The sequence below is a fragment of the Pan paniscus genome, chromosome 13 (genome assembly GCF_029289425.2).
Source record: "Pan paniscus chromosome 13, NHGRI_mPanPan1-v2.0_pri, whole genome shotgun sequence".
Taxonomy (NCBI): Eukaryota; Metazoa; Chordata; class Mammalia; order Primates; family Hominidae; genus Pan; species Pan paniscus.
In genome coordinates this window covers 144567892-144585934 of record NC_073262.2, presented here as the reverse complement: position 1 = coordinate 144585934, position 18043 = coordinate 144567892, and the positions used below count along the sequence as shown (strand labels likewise).

General features: G+C 55.5%; 1 long non-coding RNA gene across 3 annotated transcripts in view; it reads right to left on the bottom strand.

Moving 5' to 3' along the window:
- LOC117979518 (uncharacterized) overlaps positions 1–12779 on the bottom strand; it is a 49582-nt gene extending 36803 nt beyond the window's left edge. For all 3 annotated transcript variants that reach the window (XR_008624631.2, XR_008624633.1, XR_008624632.1), the window contains exons 1-2: positions 12678–12779; positions 11557–11632 (exon numbers count right to left, since the gene is read on the bottom strand). This is a non-coding gene — a long non-coding RNA (uncharacterized LOC117979518). The remainder of the gene's footprint in view (positions 1–11556; positions 11633–12677) is intronic.
- Between the last annotated feature and the right edge of the window lie 5264 nt (positions 12780–18043).

Below are 18043 nucleotides of genomic sequence, written 5' to 3'. Positions count from 1 at the left end.
ATAAAGCTTTGTCCTTTTCCAAAATTCCTTTAATTATTTCATATTTAGTACCTGAAACATCTCAGAAAATTAAATATCCTCATTTTTACACTTGAAAAAGTTCAGGTTTAGAAAGGGCAGCATCTCCCAAGGCCACGAGGGCTATTGGAGCCGAGATTCACCTCCTGATGCTCAGCATGAGCCCTGGGAGCCCCACTGCAAGCTGCAACCACGCTGGACAGGTCAGAGGGAGGGAGAGGGGCCGCCACACTGCCCAGAGGCCAGACGGTCAAGAACCTGGGGCGGTCTCCTGGACAGAGGACGGTGCTCTCGGCTGCAGCCAAGGCCGGTTCTGACACCTGTACCCGCACCCCACACCTTGTATGCGCTCTTTTATAGCCGCAGGGATCAGCCCTCAGGAACACAGAAGCGCTGGGGCCTCAGCTGGCTGGGGCTGCTGTGGAATCTCACATCATCTCCCCCGTCGTAGATGTTGATGCAGTTCGGTTCTGTTTTGTTTGGACCTTCTGGTCAAGTTGTCAAAGACAAGGAAATTAGCCCCAGCTTTGCAGGTCATGGGTAACCCAACAAAGCACTAACGAGAGGATCGCGTAGCCAGGTCCCTGCTGTGCCACGTGCAGACTCCACGCAGGCCCACGCCATCTCGAGTGCGCATTTCTGGGGCTGACCATGAACTACTGCACAGACAGCACGTGCAGAAAGAAGGATCGGAACCTGACACAAAGCCCGGGTGCCTGGATGCCTGGTCTGCCAGTCAGTGGGCAGAAGCGCAGCCAGGGCCCTCGCAACGCTGGCCATGGAGATGTCCAGGGCTGGGGTCACAGGTCAGCACTGGGCCCCACCCTCACCGCTAGTGACTCAGGGATTTGCAGGGAGTGAGGGAGGCGATTAACAGCCCTGAAGATAGTTCATGAACAGAAACCACTCGCTAATCTTTGCAAAGCCCCAGGCTGCAGAGGAGTGATTTTATCTGATGATATCCTCAGAACACTATTACTGTCAACACCGTAATAAACTGAGGTGTCAGACTGGACTTTTGGGGAGATGGAAGAGCATATTCATGCTGCAATCTTCATCACAGTTTGGCCCTGCAGAACCTTCCAGAACAGCCACCCCCTCCTGCTTGTCTCATGACCCAATTACTCTCCAACGATGCAGTCACCTTCCCATTGACAGCAGAGGTCCCGGCCACAGGGGCAGCGGGCAGTCTGCCAGCCACATCTTCACTCTGTTTTGTCATTAATCCTCAGGGAAAGCTGGGCCCAGCTCCCAAGGCTGGAAGGCGCCCAGTGCAGAAAAGAGACAGGGAGAGAAGGAGACCAGGGAGGGTAGGAGAGGGGCAAGGGGAAGAGGGATGGCTGGGCCGGCTTTCCAGGAGAGGAGAGGGACGCCAGCCCCCAGGGCTCTGAGCCCGGAGTCCCTTCTCACACCTGGCCCCTTTGCAATTCACCTGGTGTACGGAGGGCATTTCTGAAATCTTTGCTCCAGGAGCTGAATTTCAGTGGAATACCCATTGTTTGTATGAGGCACAGACCGGAGGGGACCTTGGTTGAATACCCAGTAATTGCAGGCACTCCCATGATCCACCTGCGAGGCTCGTCAGTTTTCTAAAACAGACACCATTGCTCAAGCCTGTTTACTTTTAAAGCACACAATAATGCTCGCTTGCTAGTTTGTTTTTGTCCTGCTAAATCTTTGAAAGGCTTTCCATAACTTCTGTCAAATGTTGCCAAATTCAACGCAGTTGGCGTTTAAATATAACTTTGGAATCATGCACTGTTCCTTTTTCATAACTGACTGCGACTGGGTTGGGAAGGGAGGAGGGTGCACTCCCGGCCGAGCTGCTTGGGGCTCCGGGGCTGGGCCACATCCTTTGCTGCTGGTGCCTCAGGTCTAGAATCGGGCCCCAGGATTCCTCATCCAAACAAGCTCTGAGACTCAGAATATTCCCAGTTTTAGAGAAGTGCTACAGTGCAGATCCCAGAAGTCTCCTAACACCTGTCACCAAGCATTTTAATGTTTCTGCGGTAAGACTCAGACACGCTCACGCTCAGTTACGCGCGTGAAGACCTGGGCAGACTCAGTCATCTCAGACCAGGTCCTGCTGCCCAGCAACTCCCAGAGAGCTTCCCGTGCTCCAGAACTGCCGGACTTGGGAGCGGCGGGCGAGGGGCTGAGGGAGGAGCTGCTGGTGTGGGCGTGAGGCCGCCAGGCTCCGCCTGTGCCCGCCACAGTGCTTGGCGTTCGTGAGGTGAGGCCCAGGCAGTGGGCCATGGTGCTTCCTGGCCTGGCCTGGGCACCGCAGCTCCTCCCTGCGGAGGCCGGTCTGATGCCGGGGTCTGAGCTCCAGTCACGGAGGTGCCATCAGGAAGGCAGAAACCGAGGCCACAGAACCAATTAAACCAGGAGGACATCGTGGATGTATTTGCTACATGCTGTTTCCTTTTTCTCTAGTGCACATCTTTTTAAAATAAGAGCCTTTCCCTACAGAGCCAAAATCGAATTATCATACTTAACAAAACATATATGCTTCATATCAGCCAATATCTAGTACATTTTCCAGTTTCTCCAGTTGTCCACAATTTCCTCTGAAGGCAGGTTTGTCTAAGGAAGATCAGACATGGAACCAGTTCTGCCACCTGCCTCGCCGAGGAGGCCAGGTGTCCGGGAAAGGTCCCCGCCGGGCCTGTCGGTGCCGCCACCTGCCTCGCCGCTGAGAAGGCTGGGTGTCCGGGAAAGGTTCTCGCCGGGCCTGTCGGTTCCGCCACCTGCCTCGCCACCGAGAAGGCCGGGTGTCCGGGAAAGGTCCCCGCGGGGACTGTCGGTGCTGTCCTGGGGGTTTCTTCCTCATCCCCCCTCATTCCTTAGAAATGGAAATCAGCTCCACAGGTTGCCGGATTCACGGTGAACATTTCGGCTGGGACGTATCCAGGGAATGTGAAGCTCCTGCACTTCTCACCAGGAGATATGCTCCCTGGGTGACCCTCACTGGGAGGCTGAGGCTGATGCCCACACGAGGGGAGGCTCACAGCCTTCCCTGCCACCGATACCAGACAAGGGTCCTGTCCCCAGCAGCTGCTCACCTCACTGGTCTAAACACTCATGGGCTAACCTTGTCCTAGTCCATGATTTCAGTGGTGTTTGGAAAAGATGATTTTTCTAACTCAGTCACTCATTCACATTTATGGGCCGGCATTCCTTTTTGTTGTTGTTTTTTTGAGACCGAGTCTCATTCTGTCGCCCAGGCTGGAGTGCAATGGTGCGATCTCGGCTCACTGCAACCTCTGCCTTCTGAGTTCGAGCAATTCTCCTGCCTCAGCCTCCCAAGTAGCTGGGATTACAGGCGTGGGCCACCACACCTGTCTAAAGTTTGTATTTTTAGTAGAGATGGGGTTTCGCCATGTTGCCAGTCTGGTCTCGAACCCCTGACCTCAGCTGATCCACCCACCTCGGCCTCCCTAACACTGTAATCCAAAGTGCTAGGATTATAGGCATGAGACACCATGCCCGGCCCAACATTCCTTTTTAAAGGTCTTTCCTCATACCTAGTGCCATTTGGTTATACTGGCATCCTCTTTCTAGCACAAAACAAGATAATGTTCGATTTTTCCCTCTGGCTGCCAATATTCAAAATAAAGAGTTGGTTTGAGATCTGCCTGAGATGAGTTTTTCAGGCTTTCTCTTTTCTTAGAGTGTCATTGTGGATTCATGGATGTAAATGGATTAGATGTATCCCAGTTAACTATGGGCCTCATTCTTTTGGATGCTCAGGTTGTCCCAGATTTCACCAATGCCACCTCTTTCAAACTGGCTCCTTGTCTTCTCGACAGGCCCCATTCGTCCTGGAGAGCTCCCTCACTTTCAGGCACAATGAAACGTTCTGGGACCCTTGTGCACGTTGGCTGTCCCCAACCAGACACCTGCCATTTCTCTATTAGAAACCAGGGTTTGTCTTGATTGTCACAATGTAACATTAAAATTGCCTGTTCTTGAAATACTGGAAATAAGGGGGAAGCTGCAAATAACCCTATCCCTATTAAAGAAATTAAAGTTGTACATAAAAACCTTCCCACAAAGAAAACCCCAAGACTACAGTAGCAGGAAAGAAAGATTCAGTAGGTACTTATGACAAAATTCTTAGCAAACCAGAAATAATGGGGACTTTCCACAACCTGATTAAATACATTTATAGAAAACTAACAACTAAAACTAAACTAAAAGTGACCCATACTTAGGGCCACTTTTGACACTTCTGTTCCATACTGTACTGGGGGTCCCAGCCAATGCAATAAGGCAAGAAAAGGAAACAGAGGGCATAAAAATCAGAAAGAAAGATGGGGGGAGGGAGGGGAAAAAGAGAGGAAGAAAGCCATTATTTGCAAGCATGATTATGTGTTGAGAAAACCCTATGTAATCTACAAAACAAACTACTGAAAATGATTCAGTGAATCTAGTCAGGTTGCAGGATATCTGATCAAGTACAAAATTCAATTATCTTCCTATATTTCTATGAACAATTTAAAAATGAAACTGTTAAACAATTCCATATGCAATGGCATAAAAAGGCACCAGACCTGAAGAACAGAAGTAACGGAGCCCCAGCTAGACAGCAGCTGATGCCCCCCGAGAGGTCGCATGCAGCCATCCCCGGGCAGCTGTCCTGGGTGCCCACCCCCCACTCACCAAGAGCCCTGAAAATCAAGGGTCTGAGCCCAGGGGAGCAGACCCAGCTCATGACAACGAATGTACAAGGCCAAATGGAAGGCACCTGCTGCTTCTTGCCTCCCAGCCTGACAGACACTTACACGTGGTGGGGCCAGTGAGAGGGAGGATGGGAGGAAAGAGGCAGGGAGTGAGGGGTAGTGAAGGGAAGGGAGGGAGGAAGCAGGTTGGCAGGGGAGGGGGAGCCAGTGAGAGGGAGGATGGGAGGAAGCAGGTGGGGGGACAGTGAGAGGGAGGATGGGAGGAAGCAGGTGGGGTGGGAGGGGCAGTGAGTGGGAGGATGGGAGGAAGCAGGCAGGGTGGGGGGGCAGCAAGAGGGAGAATGGGAGGAAGCAGGTGGGGGGTGCCAGTGAGAGGGAGGATGGGAGGAAGCAGGTGGGGGGACAGTGAAAGGGAGGATGGGAGGAAGCAGGCACAGGGAGGGGGGCGGGACAGTGAGAGGGAGGATGGGAGGAAGCAGGCAGGGTGGGGGGGCAGCAAGAGGGAGGATGGGAGGAAGCAGGTGGGGTGGGAGGGGCAGTGAGTGGGAGGATGGGAGGAAGCAGGTGGGGTGGGGGGCAGTAAAAGGGAGGATGGGAGGAAGCAGGCACAGGGAGGGGGGCGGGACAGTGAGAGGGAGGATGGGAGGAAGCAGGCAGGGTGGGGGGGCAGCAAGAGGGAGAATGGGAGGAAGCAGGTGGGGGGTGCCAGTGAGAGGGAGGATGGGAGGAAGCAGGTGGGGTGGGGGGGCAGTAAAAGGGAGGATGGGAGGAAGCAGGTGGGGGGACAGTGAGAGGGAGGATGGGAGGAAGCAGGTGGGGTGGGGGGGCAGTAAAAGGGAGGATGGGAGGAAGCAGGCAGGGTGGGGGGGCAGCAAGAGGGAGGATGGGAGGAAGCAGGCGGCGGGGGGGGGCAGTGAGGGGGAGGGAGGGAGGAAGTCCACCCCACCCTCCAGCCTGACCTGAGCTGTGGCTGCCTCTGAGAGGGCAGAAGGGCCGGCCTGCAGGCGATACGCCCCCTGACGCCCACTGAGTGAGACCGAGGGCACCCCCACCTGAATCCCCTCTATGAAGCTTACTGAGCTTCAAGGAGCATTGGAGCTGGGGGAATGGTGGCCCCAAAAGACATGTCCCCCGAGAACGTGTGAGTGACCTCATGGAGAAAGGGTCTTTACTGATGTAATTAAGTTTAGGTTCTCCAGATAGAATCATGGTGGATTAGAGCGGTCCCTGCATCCATCCAATGACAGGTGCCGTTATAAAGGAGAGAACGCAGGGAGACGGATGCCGCGTGAAGAAGAACGGAGCCAGAGTGACGCATCCACAAGCAGAGGAGCACGAAGATGCAGCGAGCCCCAGCACGGCGGAGAGAGGCAGGAAACACATCCCCCTCGGAGCCACCCCCGCCTCCCCCTCAGAGCCCCCCTACATCCCCCTCAGAGCCCCCCTACATCCCCCTCAGAGCCCCCCTACATCCCCCTCAGAGCTCCTGCCTCCCCCTCAGAACCCCGCCCTCCCCGTCAGAGCCCTCGCCTCCCCCTCAGAGCCCCCCACATGCCCCTCAGAGGCCCCGCCACCCCCTCAGAGCCCCCACATCCCCCTCAGAGCCACTGCATCCCCCTCAGAGCCTCCGGAGGGAACCGACCCCATCACCACTTTGTTTCAGACTTCAGGTCTCCAGAACCGTGAGACAGTATCCGCTGTTTTGAGCCATCCGGTTTGTGGTACCTTGTTAACCTTCTTCTACAACCCTAAAAAGCAAATACCAGCATGCACTATTTTAGATTTTAAAACCAGGATTATAAAAGAACCACAGAAACACAGGGAAAGGCGCGATTATCCAGTTTTCTCGGGCAGTCGCTCTGAAGAGGAAACGTTGGAGTGGAATTTGCACAACAGAAGTGGGTTACTGAAGGGCATTGAGGCAGCCTCCTTGTGGGGCACGGGTGGTCGGGTGGGTGGGGGTGAGGGGCAAATGGCAGAGAGAGAGAGAGAGAGAGGTGGGCCCTGCCTGCATCCTTCACTTCAGGGGTTTGCCTTGGCCAAACAGCTAGTTCTAGCCAAGAAACGTGGGCAGGGGTGACGCGGTCCACTCCTGGCCCTGGCTCATAAGACCCTCGCCAACAGCCTCCTCACTTTCCTCCCCGGCCGTGTACTGAACGGAGAGGACGCCAAACCAGAGGACGGCAGCGCCACAGGTGGAAGGGGCTGCTGGATCCCTGAGTGACAGTGTAGAGCCGAGCTCCCTGAGGACTTGCATCACAGCACAGCAGTGCTAAGATATGAGGTGTGCCTCACGGATGCACCTGCTGTGTGCATGGGCCTGGACAGCATCCTACAGAGATCACGAAGCCTCAAAAATGTCCTCACTGGGGCCACAAAGAGATCAACACTGGGCCTCAGGAAGAGCGGTGGTGCAGGTGCGGGGGATGCGTTGCTGTGGGCACAGATCTGCCGCACCGGGAAGGGCAGGGAGGCCACTGAAGCAGCCCAGGCAGGTCTGGATCCCGAGAAGCAGCCTCCTGTCAGGGGCTGTGGAGACCGGAGGAGGCTCCCTGATGCCTCCTCTTTGAAAGACGCTCTGCACCCATGTATTTGTGCTCAATAAGACCCATTTGTTGCACGCAAGCTGGCACAGCTCATAATTCAGGGGCAAAGGAATTGGAAGGACATTTCAGAAAATCTGTAAACAAAAGCAATTATTCTTTTGTGCAGTGGAAAGAAAACACAACCAGCCATTTTTCCTCATTGTCTGCAGTGTCCGTGAGTGTGGCAGCCAAGCCTCAAATGTACTTGCTTCTCAGATTCAGCTCAACCCCCTCCATCAACACAACCACCACAAAACTTGGTATTTTTCCCCTACAAACTTTGCCCAATTTTCCCTTTTCCATCTGAAAAACAAGACTCCAGGCCACGTTCACTATGAGATTACTTAATGACTCTCTGTTGGCCCCGAGGTCTGCCACCTGCCCCCACTGCACTCCCCAAGGAGGAGGCCTGATAAACTCATTCATAGCGAGGCAGAGGACACGGTGATGCAGAAGAACATAAAAGCTGACGCTGGGGCTTTGCCAGGTCCCTGGAGACTGAGGCTACAGGGCGAATGTGCAGTGAAGGGCTCTGGGGTTCCAAAAGCTGTGGGGGGCTTCTGTGGCACAGCCCCTGTGGAGACTCAGGCACCTTCCTGGAGGCAGACCCAGAGCAAAGCTCTGCCTTAATCCTCCAAGATCTTTCTGAGGCCAACTCCAGTTCAACAAGGGACCTGACTTCTGGTTCACGGGGTTGTCCTGAGTGTTACAGAGAACGCGCATGTGAAAGAGAGGTGGAGTGCACACGTGCAACCAGCATGCCCTGCACCCCGCAGCAGCCAGGTCTGTGCAGAGAAGCCTGGAGGACAACGTGGCTGGCATGGGCTGCTCCCAAGATGATAGACAGATGGACTGGAGCCAGGACCCTCACAGAGTATTTAGGGGGGTGGTGGCTGCATGGACAGCAGCTCTTCCAATACAACTCGGAGGCTTCATTTCTGCCTCACATGCGGTTTTGTTGCATCTCTCTGAAGGTCCTCTCATTAAAGACCAGCACCCGTGCAACCCGTCCACAGCCTGCAGCCCTGCACAGAGGCTCAGACTCCTCGAAACCCCGGATGCTCCCCACCACCCGAGCTCCCACCTGCTGCTGTGAGCAGTTAAACCACTCAAACTTCATTTACAGGATTATCCAGCTGAACACCCAGGCTGTACTGCTCAAGGGCTGCAGCCTTGAAAGACACACTCAAAATTACAGCCTCAGAAAGCACGCATTGCAGGGAAAGGCACTCGATAGAACGTGCTGAGTGGTGCAGTCCACCCTGGGGCCCCCAGAGGAGTCTGCATTTCTCTCCCCGTGAGCTCTTTAATGGTGCACGCACAGCAATGCCTCACCCACGCGGCACAGAGGGGCTAATTGATTAGCTGTCTCTGCAGCACATGCTGCTGGCGCCATGGCTCACAGCAATTCCACGTTTACACTCGCAGCCTGTTTCTCTGCTGTCGGAGCTCTGGTGGGCTGCAGGCTTCACTGCCACAACATGCAGGACCCGGTGCCCACCTGCCACCTCCCCGCCTGGGGTGCCTCTGGGCTGCTAGGCTGGTAAGAGGTCACCCCTGCCGTGACAGGGTAGCCAGTGCTGGACCTGCGTTCCTCCAGCAAATGGCTGTGAAACTGGACAAATACGGGGCCACTGTGATGGAGCCAACTGTGAGCCATGCTTCCCACCCTCCCCCTCCCACTCTGCCACCGTAGGAGGCAGAGCTCGGGGAAACAAGGGCGCAGTGAGAGGAGGGCATAGCACCAGGGCTGGGGTTGGCCTGGGACAACAGAGAAGGAGCTGTGTGGGGGCTGGACAGGGGAGATAGGGAGGAAAATGACCATGGCTCACAGCGGCCTCGACCTCCTGGGCTCCAGGGATCCCCCTGCCTCAGCCTCCCGAGCAGCTGAAACTACAGGTGCACACCACCATGCCCGGCTAGTTTCCTTTCTTTTTAATAGACGAGGTATCACTGTGTTTCCGAAAGCAGTCTCGAACTCCTAAGTTCAAGCAATCCTCCTGCCTCTGCCTCCTAAAATTTGGGCATCACAAACATGAGCCACCACACCCAACTGACAGTTAATTTCTTAAAAAATTAACTTTAATTTATTCAAAAGATCGTCTAAAGCAAAAGTAGCATTGTGTTACGGAGTTTGTAATGTAGGTAGAGGTTAAACATATGGCAACTGTAACAGGAAGAACAGGGTTAGAGGAATTACACCGTTACAAGTTTCCCACATTTTGTGTGACGTGAATAGGCTGATAAATTAAGCATTCATTTTGTTGTCTTTAGGATAACTACTAAAAATGGTAATACCAAGAGGCACAGCTAAAAGGCCAACAGAGGTGTAAAACGAAGTACTAAAAAATTTCAATTAACCCAAAAAAGGCAGGAATGGAGGAACAAAGGAACGAAAAAATGACAAATAAAAAACAAATGACAAGATAAGACACTTAGAAAACAAGTAGCAAGGTGGGGGATCTACAGCAACCTCATCAATCATTACTGGAATTGCAAATGGAGAAACTCCATGTGCAAAGCAGGGATTGTCACCAAGACCCAACTCCATCTACGGACACCCACTTAAGATACAAAGACAGGTTGGGTGTCTAAAGGATAGAAAAAGATCCACAGTGGTCCAGAAGTGGTCCCAGCATTGTGGTAGGCACAAGAGTGAGGATCACTTGAGTCTAAGAGTTTGACCTGTAATCCAAGCACTTTGGGAGGCTGAGGCAGGCAGATCACCTGAGGTCAAGAGTTCCAGACCAGCCTGGCCAACACGGTGAAACCCTGTCTCTACTAAAAATACGAAAAAAACTAGCCAGGCATGGTGGTATGTGCCTGTAATCCCAGCTACTGGAGAGGCTGAGGCAGGAGAATTGCCTGAACCCAGGAGGCAGAGGTTGCAGCGAGCCAAGATCGCACCACTGCACTCCAGCCTGGGCAACAAGAGTGAAACTCCGTCTCAAAAAAAAAAAAAGGAGTTTGAAAAATACAAAAAAAAATTAGCCTGGTGTGGTGGTGCATGCCTGTGGTCTCAGCTACTCTGGAGGCTGAGGTGGAAGGATCACTTGAGCCCAGGAGGTCGAGGCTGTGGTGAGCCAAGATGGCACCACTGCACTCCAGCCCGGGCAACAGAGTGAGACCCTGACTCAAAAAAAAAAAAGGAAAAAAGTGGCCGGGCACGGTGGCTCATGCCTGTAATCCCAGCACTTTGGGAGGCCAAGGTGGGCAGGATCACAACGTCAGGATATAAAGACCATCCTGGCTAACACGGTGAAACCCCGTCTCTACTAAAAAAAAATACAAAAAAATTAGCCAGGCGTGGTGGCGGGTGCCTGTGGTCCCAGCTACTCGGGAGGCTAAGGCAGGAGAATGGCGTGAACCCGAGAGGCGGAGCTTGCAGCGAGCCAAGATCGCGCCACTGCACTCCAGCTTGGGCAATGGAGCAAGACTCTGTCTCAAAAAGAAAAAAGAATAGAAAAAGGAAAAGATACACAGCGCCAATTCTGTGCATAAGAAAATAGCCCTGGAACACTCACATTAGACCAGGTAGCACCCCTGAAGATAAAGAGTGACATTCCATGATGACACCATGGTCAGCCACTGTCAGGATCACAGAAAAATCCTAAATGCCTAAAAAGATAATAACAGTTTCAAAAAACACGAAGTAAAAACGGACGGAACTGAAAGAATAGAGAAATTCACTGTCCTAGTTGGAGATGTAACAGCTCTCTCGGGACTGCAAGCACAGCAGGTGGGACAGGAAGGATTCGCCGGTTTAAAGAGCACTGTCAACCAGCTGCACCTCATTAACTCTTGGCGAGCATCCCACCCCACAGCTGCAGAACACAAGTAATTTTTGAGTGTACACGGAGCATTTACGAAGATAGGGCTTATGTTAAACAGTAAGAATAAGTCTCTGTAATTTTAAAAAGTGAGATCCTGCAGTTTGTTCCTTGATCAAAATGGAATTAAATCAGTAATAGCAAGATCCCTTTTAGTCTCTCCACGTATTTGGAAAGTGGGCAATACTCTTCTAAATATGCTTCTCAGAATAGGGGGTTTAAAAAATAAATACATACATAAAGAGATTCTCCTAAATAAAGCATGGGTCAAAGAAGAAATCCAAAGAAAATTAGCACTTATTTCAAATATCCATCAAAATATTACACAAAAATTGTAGCATAGTCTTAGAGGAAGATTTGTGACTTTAAATACTGACGACATTTCAACAAAGAAGGTACACAGTGATCAATACACTCATGAAAGGGTGTTCAACTCACCCGTCACAAGGAAATGCAAACTAACGCCTCACTGAGATCTGCCAAACTTCTGGTGCCGACTGTGACCTGGCCGCGCCTGCGGGGGGCAGAGGAGAGAAGGAGACTGGGGGTGAGGTCCGCGTGTCCCAGGCAGGGGGACAGAGGCCAGAAGAAAGTGGCTGCGGGTGACATCCACATGTCCCAGCCAGGGACGGAGAGGAGGGGGAACCGGACAGCAGCATCTGCTTCCAGCCACGTCACGTGTTTGGAGAGGCGGTGTCACCTCAATGTGAGGAATGGCCACTCAGGACACGTCTGGACTTCCTCCCTGACCCAACTCTCACCAGGGATCAGAATCCCGGCCCCGGGGACCCTCGACCCATAAACATCTTGGGCCTACAGCACCACCAAGCACGCCACAGCCTTGGCCTGGGGCTGCCTCAGAGACACCGCACGGAGGGCTTCTCACTTCCCCAGCCAGGAGCCACCCACGCTGCACCCAGGGAGGCCCCAGTTGCATCTGTCCCACCTTTCAGACCGAGCCAGCCAGAGGCGCCCAGAAAGACTATGCCAGGCCTCAGCTGTGTTGAAACCCAGGTTGGGGACAGTGGCAGGACCTGTGCCAGCGTCTGCCCTTGCTCCTGGCTGGATTCAGTTACTTGGCTGGGCCCCAGTGAAGGCGCAGAGGGCACCACCACCTGCACAGGAAGGGAAGGAAGCCCACAGCAGAGCCAGCACACGTGTGGCCACGCCCCGGCCCAGCCCCCCTTCACACGTGGCCACACCCCCTGCCCAGCCCCCTCACATGTGGCCACACCTCCGATCAGCCCCCTTCCGCACGTGGTCACGCCCCCTGTTCAGCCTCCTCGCACATGACCACGCCCCCGTCCAGCCCCCGCGCACAGGGCCACTCCTCTAGCCCAGCCCCTCACACGCGTGACCACGCCCCTTCTCAGTCTCCTCGCTCGTGGCCACGGCCCCCTCGCGCGTGGCCACACCCCTGTCCAGCCCCACACACACACACGCTGGGCCACGCCCCTACCCAGCCCCCTCACACGTATGGGCACGCCCCTGCTCCGCGCCCTCACACGCATGGCCACCCCCCGTCCAGCCCCTTAACGCGTGCTGCCCCCTGTGCCCACCTACAGCGGCCTCCTCCGCACCAGGGCTGACCCAGTGTGGGGTCCAGGTGGGCTCTGGTAGGCCCCCGGGCAGAGCTGTGCCCCGCGTCACGGAGGATGCACAGAGAAAAAGGAAGGGGCGGAGGAAGCCGAAACCCGACCAGCGCTGCCTGGGCGTGGCAAGCCCGCTAGTTTTCCCGCCCGCTCATCTGCTTTCCCTCCCTCCATAATACGTGTGGCACCTGGAGTGTGTGAATTTCATGATTTTCTTTTAGGAGAAACATAACGCAGTCCTCTGTCCCGCCCCTCCTGCCGGGAATGGTCATGGGGGCGTAGTTAACCCCATGCGTGCGGAGGTACACCTTGGAGCCCAGCGCCGACACACGTCAGGAGAGTGTTAGCCACTGCTGAATGACTCCTGTTGTGTGCAAAATTGTTTTGACTTTTAAAGACTACACACAACCCATTCTGCCATTATTTAGGGTGAATTATACTGCTGGGTCACAAGAAGAAGACGTGGCTCCTCTTGATGCTGAGGGAGGCCTGGAAGTCATTGCTGGGAGCTTGGGAAGAGGGCTCCCCGAGGCAGAGCCTCCCAGGGGACAGAGGCGGCCCAGCGATGACCTGGGAGGTGGGCACAGGTGTGCGGGGCCCCTCGGGGCCCACCATAAGGCCCCACAGCAGGTCCTAACCTCCCCCATGTGTCCTAAGGCAGTTCCATTTGCATTGGCAATGGTCATTTCACTACTTCTGACCTGGAAGCGAGGTATATGTTTGGGGGTGACACGAGGCTCCCAAAGGGGTGCTATAGGGCGCCTTTTCTTATTTTATAAAACTTACATCGAAATGAGCCGCACCCTGAGGGGCAGCCCACCTGCTCACCCCTGGAGGGACTCTCCCAGGTCTGAGGGTCTTCCCCAGATGCTTCACCCGGGCTCCTCCAAGTGTGGGGTGGCCTTCAGTCTGCTGCGAAGAGGATGTGGGGTGTCTGGCAGCCACTCTGCTCTGGATTTGTGGGAACCTCTGCTGCCTCCCTGGTGCCCCTTGATTGGCGCTGGGTCTAGGAACCCCCTCTGGGTTGGAACTGGACTTGAAAAGGTCATTTTCTGCCTGCACCCACCAAGGCCACCTGGGGCTGTGGAGCCAGGAAACCCCTGTCACTCTCCTCAGATGCTGGCCCGAGGGCACCCTCAGTCTCCCTGAGTCCAAATCACCTTTTCTTCCCAAATGACCCAGCAGCCTAGGCCAGCCCCAGCTGGAAAGACTGCTCCCCTCTCCCCTCCGCTCTGCTCCCCTGCCCTCTCTTCCCCTCCCCTCCCTTCCTTTCTTCTGCTGGCGGAAGTCCTGTGCCAATCCCACATCCACATCCGTCACTGCACTCCTGGATCACACCTGGACAGACACAGAACTAGTCCTGGGAGTGATCCCAGGGCCAGGACCCTAGTAATGAGTTATCTAAATGTCTCTGGGTGTCTGGAATTGGTTCTCTGCTCCAACTAGCTTTAAAGGCATTCACGCTCTGTTCCCAGGGGTACCAGGGTGCTAGCTGCCCACAGGAGTAGCATACAGGCACTCAGATTGCCACCTGCAGACATCTGTAATCAAATGGCCATAGGATGCCTGGCCCTGGGCATCAAGGGAAAAATTTAGGGGTGTAGCTGGGTGGGCGGATGCTTCTAAGTGTGCTGGAGAACTTGGGGAAAAAGAGAAAGGCCTCCAATTTAGCCCCCAAAGTCCCAGGCAAACAGGGACACTTGCCATAACAGGTGGAGACATTCCCCAAAGGCTGGGAGGCAGAGTGGAGGCATCGCCAGGACCCCAGCTCTCTGCTGCCTCTCCTGTACAGAGGTACAAAGTCCCAGGCCCCAGAAGGAAAGGGAAGGAGATCCCCGAACCTCTGCTCCAGCTAGGACCTCACTGAGGCCCAGGTGGTGTGACCCTCCACCTGCCAGCCAGCCCGGGGCCCGGATCACAGCGTGGCCACTCCTCCTGGGGACTTCCCTGGCCTCCCGCTCCCCTCGCCAAAGCTGCGGGTGAAGCAGCTCTAGCCCACCCTAGCTAGCCATTGTCCAAGGCCAAGGCCCGCCTGTCCACCTGAATACCCAGGGTCCAGGGTAACCAACCTGATCCTAACCCAACCCTGCAACAGGTAGCTACATAAATCAGCACAGACCCTACCCCACCCCCAGACACTTAGAGAGGCATTCGCTTTATCCACCACAGGGTGATGGGAGCTGCTGTCAGAGTTCTCGCCAGACCCTCCCAGGGAACCCCAAGCCTGTGCTCAGCCTCACATGCTCTGGGTGGACTTGATTTCAGCGGGAACCACATCTGACCCTGGATGAGCTGACCCCCATCACTAGGAAATGTACCTTAGCTCCCATTTTTACTAGTGAATGTAACAATTAATTAAATAAATACAATTACTAATGAAACCAATGGTAACAATGCTGATGATGGGTAGTTTTAACAACTCATCTGATTAAGCCGAGAAGCAGTTCAACAGCAATGAGGGCAAGGGAGCGGCCCCAGAGATCCATGCCCTCCCAGGCCTCCCTCGACAACAAGGTCTGCTCTTCCCCCACAGCGGCCACACGGGGGCGCCGCAGGACAGCGCGGAGTGGGCCGGGAGAGGCAGGGGAGCGAGGAGAGGGATGGGGGTGGGGAGGCCGGGAGAGGGAGGGGAGCGAGGAGAGGGATGGGGTGGGGGGGCGGCCAGGAGAGGGAGGGGAGCGAGGAGAGGGATGGGGTTGGGGGGCGGCCAGGAGAGGGAGGGGAGCAGAGAGAGGGACAGGTTGGGGGGGCTGGAAGGGGGAAGGGGGAAAGAGGAAGGGGAGGGGAGGGGAAGAGAGAAAGAGGGGCGCTGGACAGGTACACGAGGAGGGGAGAGGGACGGGAAGGGGGCTGGGAGGACCGAGAAAGGAGGGTCGGGGGAGGGGTAGGAAAGAAGGACCAGGAAGGGGGTGGGAAGGGGGTGGGGAGTGAGGAGCATGGGGGGTGGGGGGCGAAGGGTGGGGTACGGGCCCTGGGGAGGTCGGGGAGGGGGGTAGGGGGCAGTTGAGGTCAAGCAGGCCAGGGAGCTGAGCGTTGGCCAGGGAGCTGAGTGGTGGCCGGGGAGCTGGGGGATCCCGGGTGCCTTTGGAAGCCCTGAGGGTGTTCTTCCAGGATGGGCGGGAACCTGCAAACTTCAGGGCCCCCTGGCAGGGTGCGGAAGGACCCCGAGGGCAGGAGTGTCTGGGCAGCCCTGAGGCAGACAAAAGGAAGCCCCTTGGGAGAGGTGGGGGTCTCCCACCGTTGCTGAGGCTGCCCCCCCTGCCCCCACGGCCTGCAGGGAAGGGGGTCCCAGGTGACAGTCGTGTCCTGTGTCCTGACAGGGTCAGATGCTGGGAGCTGCCCGATGGCAGGGGTGGGCTGGGAGCCATCCTGAAGTCTGAGCTGGGTGGGTTGTAGCGAAGGTGCCAGCCTTCCCTTCTTCCTCTTCGGTGGCCACATTTTAGTAGCCATGCGACCAAGCAAGGTCACTGCAGGGTGGCCCCTCTTGTGTCATATGGGGACACCTGTGCACAGGCTCCTGGGGTGGGTGGCACTGAGGGCAGGGGCGTGGATCCAGAACACAGAGCCTCCCTGCGACCTCCCTTCCCTGGGCCCCAGAACTCACCCACCCTCTGGGCCCCAGCAAGCTCCCAGCCAGAGGTGGCCTGGCAGGCGATGGGAGAAGGGCAAGGTCAGGGCCTTGTGCCCCCTGCCTGGGGCCTCAGGTGCTCCTGTGATTCCCCCACCCACAGCGCCTGAGACCACCGCCCCATAGTGCTGGGCAGAAGGGGTGGGGAGGGGCACCTGCTGTCGGCCTGAGGCGGCCAGGCTGCCCACCCAGGAGGCCCCCAGAGCCCCTGCCCCACTAGAGGAAAGCAGATTCCCCAAACCCATCCCAGGACGAGGCAGGCTTGGGCCCTCTGAGTCGGCGTGTGGGGCTCCTGCCACCCTGCAGTTGCGCCCCCGGGGCCCTGGATTCCAGTTTCTCCTGGGACCCTCGTCCCTGCAGTTGGCCCCTGAGGCCCTGGATTGGGGTTTCTCCTGGGACCCCCGTCCCTGCATTTCGGCCCCTGGGACCCTGGATTCCAGTTTCTCCTGGGACCCTCGTCCCTGCAGTTGGGACCCTGAGACCTGGATTGAGGTTTCTCCTGGGATCCTCGTCCCTGCAGTTGGGCCCCTGAGACCTGGATTGGGGTTTCCCCTGGGACCCTCGTCCCTGCAGTTGGGCCCCTGAGACCTGGATTGAGGTTTCCCCTGGGATCCTCGTCCCTGCCGTTGGGCCCCTGAGACCTGGATTGGGGTTTCCCCTGGGATCCTCGTCCCTGCAGTTGGGCCCCTGAGGCCCTGGATTGGGGTTTCTCCTGGGACCCTCGTCCCTGAAGTTGGCCCCTGAGACCTGGATTCAGGTTTTCCCTGTGTGGGCAGCAAGCCACCCAGGCACCGAGGCAAGACACCAAGGACATGAGCTGTTCCAGTATAATAAAATATAAAACAAGAATAGTTATACCAGATATAGATCTTAGATATGATTATATATGAATATCATTAATCATTAGCTGCTAGTAATTACTCTTTATTCCAATATTATAATAATCCTCGCTCTACAATCATAACCTAGGAAAAACCAGGCCATACAGAGATAGGAGCTGAGGGGACATAGTGAGGAGTGACCAGAAGACAAGAGTGCGAGCCTTCTGTTATGCCCAGACAGGGCCACCAGGGGGCTCCTTGGTCTAGCGGTGACGCCAGCGTCTGGGAAGACGCCCGTTACCTAGCGGACCGTGGTCTAGCGGTAGCGAAAAGTGTCAAGAAACAACACCCGCTACTTAGCAGACCGGAAAAGGGAGTCTCCCTTTCCCCGGGGGAGTTTAGAGAAGACTCTGCTCCTCCACCTCTTGTGGAGGACCTGACATCAGTCAGGCTCGCCCGCAGTTATCCGGAGGCCTAACCGTCTCCCTGTGATGCTGTGCTTCAGTGGTCACGCTCCCAGTCCGCCTTCATGTTCCATCCTGTACACCTGGCTCTGCCTTCTAGATAGCAGTAGTCAAATTGGTGAAAGTACTAAAAGTCTCTGATATGCAGAAATAATGGCGTGAGCTGTCTTTCTCTTTGTCTCCTCTCTCTCTCTGCCTCGGCTGCCAGTCAGGGAAGGGCCCCCTGTCCAGTGGACACGTGACCCACATGACCTTACCTATCATTGGAGATGACTCACACTCTTTACCCTGCCCCTTTTGCCTTGTATCCAATAAATAACAGCGCAGCCAGACATTCGGGGCCACTACCAGTCTCCGCACATTGGTGGTAGTGGTCCGCAGGGCCCAGCTCTCTTTTCTTTTATCTCTTTGTCTTGTGTC